Consider the following 12,642-nt stretch of genomic DNA (forward strand, 5'->3'; position numbering starts at 1 on the left):
TTGACGTTGGAGCGGTTCGGCAAGAACAAAGTTTTTCCCGACAGCGTCGCAATACTTCTGCAAAACGTTCAATGCACCTTTGATTATCGTTTTCGTCCGTTTAGAGTCCTTGCTGGAAACCAGAGCATTTAGTTCCTCTTCAGAAAGTAGGATAAACCGAGAAATTTCTCGACTATCGTTTCGCTCGGCCGCAGACGACATCTTTGTTTACATTCCAGTTCGCGCATGCGCCAATGCTTTTTTGACGTCATCGGGCATCATTTTTCGGAACTGATGCCTGGTAGGCAACAGTTCCGACAAATGATGCCCGATGACGTCGTTTACGTGGATCAGCACAAAAAGAACGCATCCCACGTGACTATCAATTGGCGAATTAGAATACAGACTGCGGATGAGATGTGTTACAAGTGAAAATGTTGCCTCTCCAGAGGGCGCCGTCTATGACCTTTGGCTCTCTCCATCTTGAAATCCACTTCGGACGACAATATACTCAGGTTTGCTGATGAAGTCGTGTTCGAAGTGAGGGAGATCTGATTTGTCGACAGCGTTTCTCCTCGGAACATGCAGAATGGCCGCCAGCAGACGACGACATGTATGACCTTGGCATTATTCCAGCATGGATTCATTGATAGTACCATCGTATATTCGGCCAAATTTTGATGACATTTTCTTGTATAAAATGCATAAAGAACGAGTAAGATACAGATAGTATGATCAACAATTTTGAAGGTAAGTGTCAAAATTTTTGGAACTAGCTCAGTTTTCGAACGTACCGTACGGTGGTAGCAGATAGGTATGTTGATTTGATTTGACACATTTCTGGATTTACAGTGTTTGAGGAATACAAGAGAAGTCGGCCAGTGGGCAGTTCGCGAGTAAGGTGCGGAATTGTGTCTTTTACACTGATGCGTTTCTAAACTCCATGTATTGAGTATGGGAGCTAATGTAGCTAAAGTGGCTAAACACAGCTAAACAACTACCAAACTATCGTTCTAAACTTTATAAATTTGCCGCTATTTAGCCAAGGCGTTCTGGCAGTCGGAGAAAAAAAATTGGGTTGTTATATCCGATATTTAGCGCGTCTAATTATCGTTCTAAACTTTATAAACTTGATGCAATTTAGCTGGTGCTTTGTGGTCGACCAAAAAAAAAAATTGGGGTGATATATCCGATATTTAGCGCGATAATTATCGTTCTAAACTTTATAAATTTGATGCTATTTAGCTGGGGCTTTCTGGCCGACCAAGAAAAAATTTTGGGGTGATATATCCGATATTTAGCGCGATAATTATCGTTCTAAACTTTATAAATTTGATGCTATTTAGCTGGGGCTTTCTGGCCGACCAAGAAAAAAAATTTTGGGGTGATATATCCGATATTTAGCGCGATAATTCTCGTTCTAAACTTTATAAACTTGATGCTATTTAGCTGGGGCTTTCTGGTCGATGAAGAAAAAAAATTTTGGGGTGATATATCCGATATTTAGCGCGATAATTATCGTTCTAAACTTTATAGATTTGATGCTATGTAGCTGGGGTTTTCTGGCCGACCAAGAAAAAAAAATTTAGGGTGATATATCCGATATTTAGCGCGATAATTATCGTTCTTAACTTTATAAACTTGATGCTATTTAGCTGGGGCTTTCTGGTCGACGAAGAAAAAAAATTTTGGGGTGATATATCCGATATTTAGCGCGATAATTATCGTTCTAAACTTTATAGATTTGATGCTATGTAGCTGGGGTTTTCTGGCCGACCAAGAAAAAAAAATTTAGGGTGATATATCCGATATTTAGCGCGATAATATCGTTCTAAACTTTATAGATTTGATGCTATTTAGCTCGGGCTTTCTGGCCGACCAAGAAAAAAAAGTTTGGGGTGATATATCCGATATTTAGCGCGATAATTCTCGTTCTAAACTTTATCAATTTGATGCTATTTAGCTGGTGCTTTCTGGCCGACCAAGAAAAAAAATTTGGGGTGATATATCCGATATTTAGCCTGATAATTATCGTTCTAAACTTTATAAATTTGATGCTATTTAGCTGGGGCTTTCTGGCCGACCAAGAAAAAAAATTTTGGGGTGATATATCCGATATTTAGCGTGATAATTATCGTTCTAAATTTTATAAAGCTGATGCTATTTAGCTCGGGCTTTTGCCGTTGTTTGTGGTCAAATCAATCCAGGTGCCTTAGTCACTTCGACCCCAGTCACTGTTCATGTTACATGTACCTGACAACGTTTTACTGAGTACATTAATATTCAACTTGTTTCTGTGAGAAAAGCTGCTTGCTTCGCATTCGCTACAGCAATCTGATACTTGTGGGAGGCCTGGGGTACCACGGCCCCATTGTCATTTAATGACTAGGGAACGTGTCTCACTGAAGTGGGGATGGATAAAGCATGTTATTTACTAATTTTTGAAATAAGGCATTCGTCATTATCGCAATTGCTTGCCATATGCGGCAAGATTTGATGAGCGAAGCCGATCCGCTCGCCTTGGTGTCTTGACGCCAAATGAGCCTATTTCCGGTTTAGGCGTTGGCCTTACAGCAATGCATTATAGGATATCTTCCAGGGCGGCAAGTGCTCACAGTAAGTTGTAGTAATTTCGAATGTCGAACCTTGGGTGAAAAACGTTAATTAGCGCGATAATTATCGTTCTAAACTTTATAAATTTGATGCTATTTAGCTCGGGCTTTCTGGCCGACCAAGTAAAAAAAATTTGGGTGATATATCCGATATTTAGCGCGATAATTATCGTTCTAAACTTTATAAATTTGCCGCTATTTAGCTCGGGCTTTATGGCGGACCGAGAAAAAATTTGGGAGGGGGGTGATGTGTTCGATACTATAGCGCGTCTAATTATCGTTCTATAGTTTATAAATTTGCCGCTATTTAGATAGGGCTCTGGCTGATCGAAAAAACGTTTGAGCTTGTAGGAGCAGTCTTGTAGAACCAGGAAAGTACTATTTGTTTCCCCAAGAGGTATGTTTGAAAATTCAAAGCTCAAAAGTGACTTGTCCCATAGATCTCATTGAATAGTACCTCGTATATAATTGACAACTTGAATAGGCCAGAAGTTGGAATGGGCTTGACGTTGTTAATTTATAAGAGGAAAGTCTTAGAATCCAAATCTCAATGTTACTTTTTCCCCAAACTTCCGTAAATAGTACCTCCTATATGATTGATCATTGCAACTGGCAAGAAGTTGAATGTCGGGAAGTAGAGAACAGTGGCAGTAAGTATGTAAGCATTGAAACAATCTTGTTGAAGAAAAATTGTCAATTTTTTGTTGTGCGTCTAAAACAAAGACTGTCAAATAGTTACCGCTGGTGTCCGTGACAAATAAACCAGATATGCAAAGTGAAGAAGAATATAAATAAATGTAACCATACTGCCACATTTCAAATGACCAAGGTGTGTTGAGATAATCTTATTTCCAGGACGATCGCGTCCATTTGGTGCAGATTAACGGTGCAAATTAACGCTAATAGCCTTATCAAACGTGTTGCCGGCCCGGGGGGGGGGGTAACTCCCATAGATGGCTATACGGGGAGGGTCCGCGCGAAAGGGGTTGTTTTTTTGCGCTGTTTGGTATCAGAAAGGGTATACTTTTCACGAGGTGTTGGTATGAGAAAGGGTCCGGTTTTAAACACAAACTGAAATTTGTTAAAAAATCATGCTGTCAACACTGGAAACCCATGTATCTACATCCCAGATCTACCATCAATATTTCCGATCTGTCGGTTTGACTGTTGGTACCCCTGGTACGCAAGGCGAGTGAGTCGTATCTGTATACGTATGGCATTGTATGGTATAAGCTGTGGAAACGCAGCTATCTGTTGGCGGGGTAGCGTGAGTTGCTATGCGGGTCAAAGGTCAACCCCGCCACTCACATAGCAACTCACGCTACCCCGCCAAGAGATAGCTGCGTTTCCACAACTAGGTATCAGAAAGGGTAGGTTTTTTTGCTCAAAACTGGTATCACAACAGTTTGGGTTTCCATGTTCGTGCTAAATAGCGGCAAATTTATAAAGTTTAGAACGATAATTATCGCGCTAAATATCGGATATATCACCGTAATTTTTTCTTGGTCTGCCAGAAAGCCCGAGCTAAATAGCATCAAATTTATGAAGTTTAGAACGATAATTATCGCGCTAAATATCGGATATATCACCCCAAAATGTTTTCCTTGGTCTGCCAGAAAGCCCGAGCTAAATAGCATCAAATTTATAAAGTTTAGAACGATAATTATCGCGCTAAATATCGGATATATCACCCCAAAATGTTTTTCTTAGTCTGCCAGAAAGCCCATAAAAGCTTTCCATTTGGGCTAATTTTGATAGTACAGTTCAGTTCGGCTAAATATCGGATATATCACCGAGTAAAAGTTTGGCTGGGGAAGTCCGATCTAAACTCCGGCTACATGTGAGCTAATTTAGAAAGTTTAGAACGATTTTTAGCTCGGCTAAATATCGGATAGTTAGGCTAATTTAGTACATTTACAGCAGGGCTCGACATAAGCGAGTAGTAACTAGCCCACTAGCCCGAGGCTAGTAAATTTTCAAGAGGACTAGTAAAAATGTCTTCGGAGGTAGTCCTGCGGACTAGTGCAATTTTCAAGTTTCGTAGCTGTCCAGGAAAGTTTATCGCTACAAAACTAATGGGACGCCGGGCCACTCATTCGATAAGAATGAACCAAGCCTCGATAATTTTATATAAAAATAAACTAACTTTTACCCAAACAAATTGGACAGTGAAACAGTGAAGCAAACTTTATTGATCACCAACTTAAAATGAAACAGTTTACCTGCTACGGAGAATCAAATTGTACTGTACATGCCAGTAACATGGCCCCGGGAAACATGGCTCAATGCAACGCTGAGCATCAAACGGAATTGTCTGCACGTCGTGTATTTTGGTTTGCTTGAAGCTCATCACTTCGCCTAAAAACATGAGCAACCCCACAATTTCGTTCAAACACTGTATCCTTGCCTTTCAAAGAAGATTTTTCTCAAGATTTCTTCAGGGGCATTCCCAAACAACACCTCCGATAGTTCGTAGCCAGTTTGACCCTGCTTTAGAATGCCTCCACATGCTGACCTCCATATATAGTCAAGACCCCCTAGCTTAATTGAAGCTGATCTTAAAAAGAGCCATCTAGCTTGCCAAAACAGTGCTATGGCAAGTTGCTACTGCTTGTACAGGTGAGGGAAGTCCTCACAGATAATAACTTGGTGCTAGCAACTTATTGTTTTGCCATTTTAGTGGAAAAGTGTAAATTATTGGGGCAATAAGTAAATTATGGGGCAATAATAGTGAAGTGACCCTTAAAACAGTAGTGAATAAACAACGTATGAAATGGGTGTATCAGACTGTTGAACACTTCTGGGAGTCATTGGTTATTTTTGTGCTAATCACATTTTGTTACCAGTAACTGGCAAAAACTCATAAAAGAAACAAGCACATGAAATGGTAAAATGCAATATTTTTACTATTAAAAACAAAATTTTTCACAAACCATTATTACAAATGAGAGGTCCTCCCCACAAACTGGTCAATTTAAAATGTGATATATGTCAAAAATATGAAGGCACTCCACAGGAACATTTGTGAATGGCTGTATGAATTTCAGTTCTGGAGAAACAAATCTGTCCCCACCATGAACAATCATGTTCTTTGCAAATTAATGGCGCACTACCTGAGCTATGAAGGATTTTCCAACAAATTCATCCCTACCTCTGATTTTATTCTTGATGGCAATAGGCTATTTTTATGACCTCTCCTCCTACACAGGACATTTCATTCAGGTTATTTTTGTGGTTTATATATGATTCAAAGTTAAACATTTTGCAGTAAGCAAATGTGCTAGTCTTGCATGAAAGTTAGTTATTGGGTTTAAAAACCTTTGCGACAAAAAATATGAGAATGGTCATATATACACCTCTTTACAACATGAGAGCAACATTTGGCTTTGCTTGAGCAGGACTAGTAGATTTCATTTAGGACTACTAAAAATGAACTGCTACTAGTCCTTCGGGCTAGTGGATGATTTGACCTTACGTCGAGCCCTGTTACAGTAGATGTAGATGTAGACAAGCCAAAATTAGCTTTCTAAACTTTCAGCTAATTTAGAAAATTTAGATGTAGATGTAGACAAATCTAAATTAGCTTTCTAAACTTCAAGCTAAACTTTCTAAAAACGATAAAACACAATTCCGCACCTTAATGGAACTCGGCCAGTACAGTATGCACACAATTAGAATATCAATATATGACCATCTCTTCCTAAACACCGTTTATTCAATCAGTATCATGCTCCACAAACTGAAGCAATGAAGACTGAAATTCTTTCATCTCTCATGGATTCTTCATCTCCACTCAGCGCTGGTTTTTTCTACTGTAGCTTTGGGTATGGGTCTTGATTGTCAGCGGGTTAGACAAGTGATACATATTGGGGTGCCAAGGACAGTAGAGTTTTATCAGGAAACAGGTAGGGCAGGAAGGGATGGTAATTTTGCAAGGGCAGTGATTTACTATAACAACAGTGATATTGCATCAAATAGGGACATGTCAAATGCTATGTGGCAATATTGTAAAAATTCCACTTCCTGCTTGCGAGAATTTTTATTGAGCTATTTTGATTTTGAAAGCCTCCATCAGATTCACCAAAGCATTTATGTTGTTCCGTTTGTAAAAATTCATGCACATGCTAGTCTTGTTCCTCATATGAAGGTGTAGAAATGGAAGATGTTTAGCCATTTGATTATCATATATTGATTGCCTGATTGAACTCATGATGCTGTAATCAATCAAAAGTGGGAGTTAAACAGGGCTGTAATCTGAGCCCTACGTTATTTAACATAAATGACCTTCCAGGTACTTTTGGCTCCAGTGAGGATGGTTTGAATAAAAGAGATATGTTGTTGTACATCTTAAGTTCAGATGATAAGCTGTCTCTCATGAAATATATTACAAACACTATGTTTCCCCCAGCAGCTGCAGGTAAAGGCATTGGCAACAATGTTTTATGCAATGTTTAGTTTTGTTCATGCTATACAACACTTTCCGAAGTGTGTTGTTGTGCAATATTGTGAAAGTGTGATAAATATGTTGACAGCAGACAATTTTGGTAACTTACATGAATGTGTTTTGTTTGATACTACATTTTTAGAATAATAATACTGAGCTGTATGTGTCCAAAAATGTGCTTTGTTTCATTGCAGTGTCATACTTCGTAATAAAGATATCCTATGAAATTAAAATAAAAAATTGTGAACAGGGTTTTGTGTGATCTATTTTTAAAAAAGTTGTACATTTATTGTTGCAAAGCAAAGTGATTACAGTTGATTAAAGATATATGCTTGTTGTAGATTTTGAGACATATTAATGTTTGAGAATTCTGTACATCTTTCCGATATCAATCATATACCAGTATAAATGGATTTTGTCACTTGAACTATAAAAACATGTAAAAAGCTAGCTTATACTATGTGAACTAAGTTTTTTTTTAAACTTTTTTGTCATTTCCTTGTGTACATAATTGCACCAAATATTGAAAAATTATTGCATCATTCAAATTTAATTTTTATCCATGGTGTTGTCTTATCCTTTTACAGTTAAAGCTATCATAATATAATTCTCTAGATACTGAGCAAATCATTACATTGTACATGAAATTCTTTATACTCTTAAGAGTGAAACATTAATTAAAGACATTAATTAAAACATAAATTAAAGACATTAATTAAAAACACTTTTTACAGAAAAAATTTTAATTTTTCATTTATGTGTAGAATTAATTACACAATATATTTGTTATGATCGATTAGCAGGTAAATGTTACTGCATTTCACAGTTGGCATGTTTGTCCGGGTAATCTGGTATGCAGATATACAGTCTTCTACAAAAATAATGAAAATTAAGTCTCTATAGACTATGCAAAAGTAGTGGTAAATTGAGTTAAGTACGTATACCACATTGTTGCACAAGATATGGATTACCATAAACAAAAATTGACAAAATTACTGTATAGTGACAAAATTACTGCACAATAATGCATGGTAGTTTTGACATTGAAAGACCAAGAAAGTCACTCTATGTTCCAACATCCGAACAAAACTACTGATTAAACTGTTTGCAGTTATGTTATGACTCAAAAAGCCAAGTATTCCCACACAGGTACATCTACTAAAGAGGAAGGAAGTTTATATAAGCCAAATCATGACCACGCAGTCATGCATGTACTTTGAATTGGGCACTGGTCTCATAACATCAAAAACATCCAATAAAGATTTGATTATATATGCCTATGCACTCCTCTGTTAAGATTATTAATTTAGAACACAATTTTAAAATGATCCCAAAATAGATTTATGTACCAAATTATACAGGTGTCATTGTCACTGCTGTCATCACAGGGAATACCTTGGTCATCTGCAATTTCATTTGCTTTCCTCTGTATCCAAGCATACAGATCAGGCATGTTGAGTCTTTCCAAGGGACTCAGCCCAATGTGCAGAAAGTTTTCATGCCTCCTCCCTGGTGTCACCCTGTATGGTCTCAACATCCGTAGATCATCAAGCACAAGATTTAAGTCTGCTGTGTCACATTTTATTGGATGGTCTGTTTTTTCTGTTTGATAATGGCGATATCATCCAAATTACAGGCTACATCATAGAGACCAGTAGCTGCCTTTTAAGCTCTAAGAATGGCACTTTTGGTCTTCTGAGCCCCCATAGCCTTCACCACTGACTTGAAAAAGTTGTTATGAAGCTCATTCCGTAAATCAGAAGGGAAACTACATGTATTACCGGCTCCTCCTCTCTGATTTACAAAACGCCCCCATAACACACGTTGTGCCATTTGCTGAGATAGCAGTGCTTGAACTTGAGCTATTTTATTGACAGCTTCGATGGCGTAATTGGATTGATGACCCTTCCTGGATTTAAAATACATCAGCAGGTACTTCCAGTTGATTATGTTTCTGTCCTCATCACCTTCCTTATGTGTGTCATATAGTTGGATAAACATCATGCCAAGTTCAAGAACTGTTTTTTTGTAGAGACGAACTCTATCAACATCACCATCTGGGATTTTTGTAACTCCAATAGGATGTTCACTTGTATAATTGTGATCATGCATCATTTGAACTGGCTGGTGTTCATCTTCATGATCAACATGGGATGGATGGTGTGTTATACAGTACCCATGGTCTAGCATATCATCTTCTCTTTCTGGTAAAGTTGGCTGTCCTGCCATAGCTCCTCCATTACGTTGTAAGTCCCATTCAGTGGCTGTATTTGGGAGAATAAACTCATCAACAAACCTTCCAATCACTGTGTCAATGTAATTTCTTTTCACAGGTATGGATGCAGATGCTACTGGGGGGTGATATACAAGTGGCTGGCTGGTAGTATTTTCCATGCTGAAGAACTCAAGAGCAGCTTCCGTAATGAAGGCATTCACCATTAGGATAAGAAACTGCTTAGCCGCATCATAGTTTCTGGTGACATCAGCCGGTAAGTTGTTTCATTGCAGGAGTTCTTTATAGTACTTAAAGGTACCAGCATCCCTTGAAGAATCCTGCCTGTACAACTCCTCCCAAACAATTGACAAGAATGCACGTGTAACATGCCAATTTTCAATGACAACTGGATTTACATGCTCTAACCTGTCAGTAGGAGTATGGGCTCCAGCATGGATATGTTTGCTCTTATGAGTACGAATTCATGTCAATTCATCTCCCCCAAATGGTACCTGTGCAAGATCTTGGCCTGCCTTGTCATAAATTGTTGCAAGGAATTCTTTAAGATAAACCTGAATATCAATCACATCACTGTACTTTTTCTCATCTTTAAACTGTATAGGGAGATTAAACATGCTAGATTGTTTCTCCATTTCTCTTGAATATATGTGAATTATATAGCCAGGAATAACAGAGGAAAGACATTGGAATTTTTGCAAACTTTTCACAATAATTCTTGATACAAGAACAATCAAATTTGATCTGAAGATCTGTTTCTCTTCTATTAATGGTATGAAGGATGAAGGAGGCATACTTTTCAGGTTAGCTTGTGGTGTGTTATTTGACAAAGATGAAAAATCTATTCTTTCAAATATCAAAATTTGTGTAAACCAGTGATGATCTCGATTTTTATTGTTAACCAGAATCTGCGTGACATTTTCTTTTAAGTCAAGATTATCATCTTTATTCTGAAATTTTTCAGCCTGTGAGACTTTTATATTGATGATGTCATCTTGGTATCTTCCTCCAATTTCTTCCAGGATGTTGAGCTGTTGATGACAACCCAGGCTGATACCCATTCTGTTGAAGCGTTCATAAGTCTGCAATCAAAGGAAATGGACAATTACATATAGCAGATGCCGGACATTATAGCAGCAGAGCACCCTTGCACAAAGACATATATGCTGTACACATGCACTTTGTTAATGATCAAAAGCAACTTCATAAGTTAATCCCTCTGATTACTTTGTGTTTGGGTCAATTTTCAGACTTTTGAACTATTCAGCAAAATTTCATCCATAGTGTATGTTAGAAGGACTATCAAAGACTAGCATTTGTACAAAACAACAATCAAGGCAGACACAAACCTGTCAAAAGGGATTACTTTGGCACCACGAGTTTATAATCACGTTGATATATTCTTTGTGCCTGAGAGTGGACAGATTGAGTACCTAGGTATTTCGAATTCCACCGGAAGGATGATCAATCATTTACATGCAACATTCAGTGTATCTTGGCCATATACACTACGTCAAGATGAAATAGTAACATCAATTGTATGAAGTAAAAGACATTTCTGTTCCTGGATGTCAATACAGCCCAGAGATCATGACCAATATTCATGGTGTTTTAGTAAGCATATGCGGACCAAGGTTTCTGACTACATCCATGTCTATAGCTGGTAGTGATAATCAAATTTTTTGACCACGTTTCACCAAAGTAAGAGTACAAGATTAAAACAAATATGCACACAATTACCAATGAGATAATAAAATGTAAGATATTTTACGCTGAAGAATGTGATTGCTTGATGTATTCTCAATATTTCTTCATATAGAATTCTTATTATTGTTAATTATCAAGTTCAGTGAAACTCTGACAATCAGTCGAATGGTGGACTCTAATTGATTGTTAGAAATTTGGCTCTACAAAATGTTTGGTAAATTCAAAAACTGTTGGTAAATACCTTAGAGTCTACTTTGCCAGCACTCATTAGCATTATATTCGTTGGTTTAAGCAGACTGAGTTCACGATTCCGTTGTTGCATCATAATGCCGTACACAGTACATATAGGGTAGATCCTAGCATTACCACATCTACTCAGGTTAATACTTTCCCTATGGACTGGGACAGTGGTTGTAACGAAAACATCCAAGTCTGGAACTCGGTCCTTCATTTCCTTCAGAATGGCTTCCCACTCAAATTTGTTCATGTGAGATGCCATTTTACTCCTGCAGAAAAGTAATACACAAAACCCTTATATAAGCATGTTTCGACAAAATGTTTTTAAAATATGATACCAAACTTAAAGCAAAAATTTATACTGCCAAATTTTGATTACTTTTCAAGCACCTCTATTGTACATTGTGTAAAGTCAAGCTCAAAGTCAATATTCTGACTTACCAACTAATGCTGTGTTTTATTAATGCATGTCATTCTAGATGGCAACAAAATGCTGGGATTGTGATAACTTATTAAGCAATCTGCTGACATTAAGTATATTATCGTTGATTAACGCATTGAATGTGCCAGCTGACTTACTTAAGAATAGAACACTCTTTTCCAGTTTTCTTAGTTAACTTTTCACAGTCATTAGTTTAGTTGTAACAAAATCCTCTTTTTTAGATCATACTTCAGTGGAGTGATTTTCATTGCACTTGATGCAATCATCTGTGGCAGACCAGTATCTATGGCATCTTTCATCTCGTCTATTTCACTCTGTAGACACAAAAATATTAGATAGACCATAAACCTGAATTGGTATGTTCAGTTTTCATCAAAGTTGAGTGTGAATGGGAAGTACATCACGGTACAAGAGTATTTCTTTTGGCATCAAGGTGTGAGAAACATTGAGGTCAAAGGTTATGGCAGTCATGGAGAAAACATTGCTCACTCATACACTTGTTAATAGTCATTGATATGCATAAATAGGTCTGATTCAGATTGTTAATTCTATAAAGAAATTAATAGAATAAGTATTTATTTGTGTTCAAGTAAATTTTGTATAGATGAAGTTTACCTCAACTGGTTAGGAATATCATTTCAGTTTCTTACTTGTGCCTATGCGACAAGTAAGAAATTAAAATGACAATTCACCAACGATGATTTTACTGACAGCTTCTTGTCTGACATCTCTGGATTCAACAGCCCAGATGTTTCCAAGATAGCCTTCTCACCACAACGTTGATTGTTTTTGAGGTGGAGACCGTATAACGCCAGGAACACACAGACCTATACACAGGGCTAAGGGTCCTCTAGCTGCAGTACAGTAGCTCAAAGTTTTGCCTGGGTATTTGGGTCGGACGGCAAGAGCTGTCTGACCCAAATACCCAGGCAAAACCTTGAGCTACTGTACTGCAGCTAAGGGTCCTCAGGCTCCGATGATGATGATG

At 37.7% G+C, this 12,642-nt stretch overlaps 1 protein-coding gene and 1 long non-coding RNA gene across 2 annotated transcripts in view; one reads left to right on the forward strand and one right to left on the reverse strand.

The window, feature by feature from the left end:
• Positions 1-12,642, reverse strand: part of LOC139114825 (uncharacterized) — a 514,135-nt gene that overhangs the window by 435,250 nt on the left and 66,243 nt on the right. The gene's annotated exons all lie outside the window — the stretch shown is intronic.
• Positions 454-11,043, forward strand: LOC139115040 (uncharacterized). The gene is made up of 3 exons (XR_011548021.1): positions 454-729; positions 9,369-9,524; positions 10,291-11,043. It is a non-coding gene; the product is annotated as an uncharacterized lncRNA (long non-coding RNA).

This window comes from Ptychodera flava, chromosome 16, assembly GCF_041260155.1.
Source record: "Ptychodera flava strain L36383 chromosome 16, AS_Pfla_20210202, whole genome shotgun sequence".
Lineage (NCBI taxonomy): Eukaryota > Metazoa > Hemichordata > Enteropneusta > Ptychoderidae > Ptychodera > Ptychodera flava.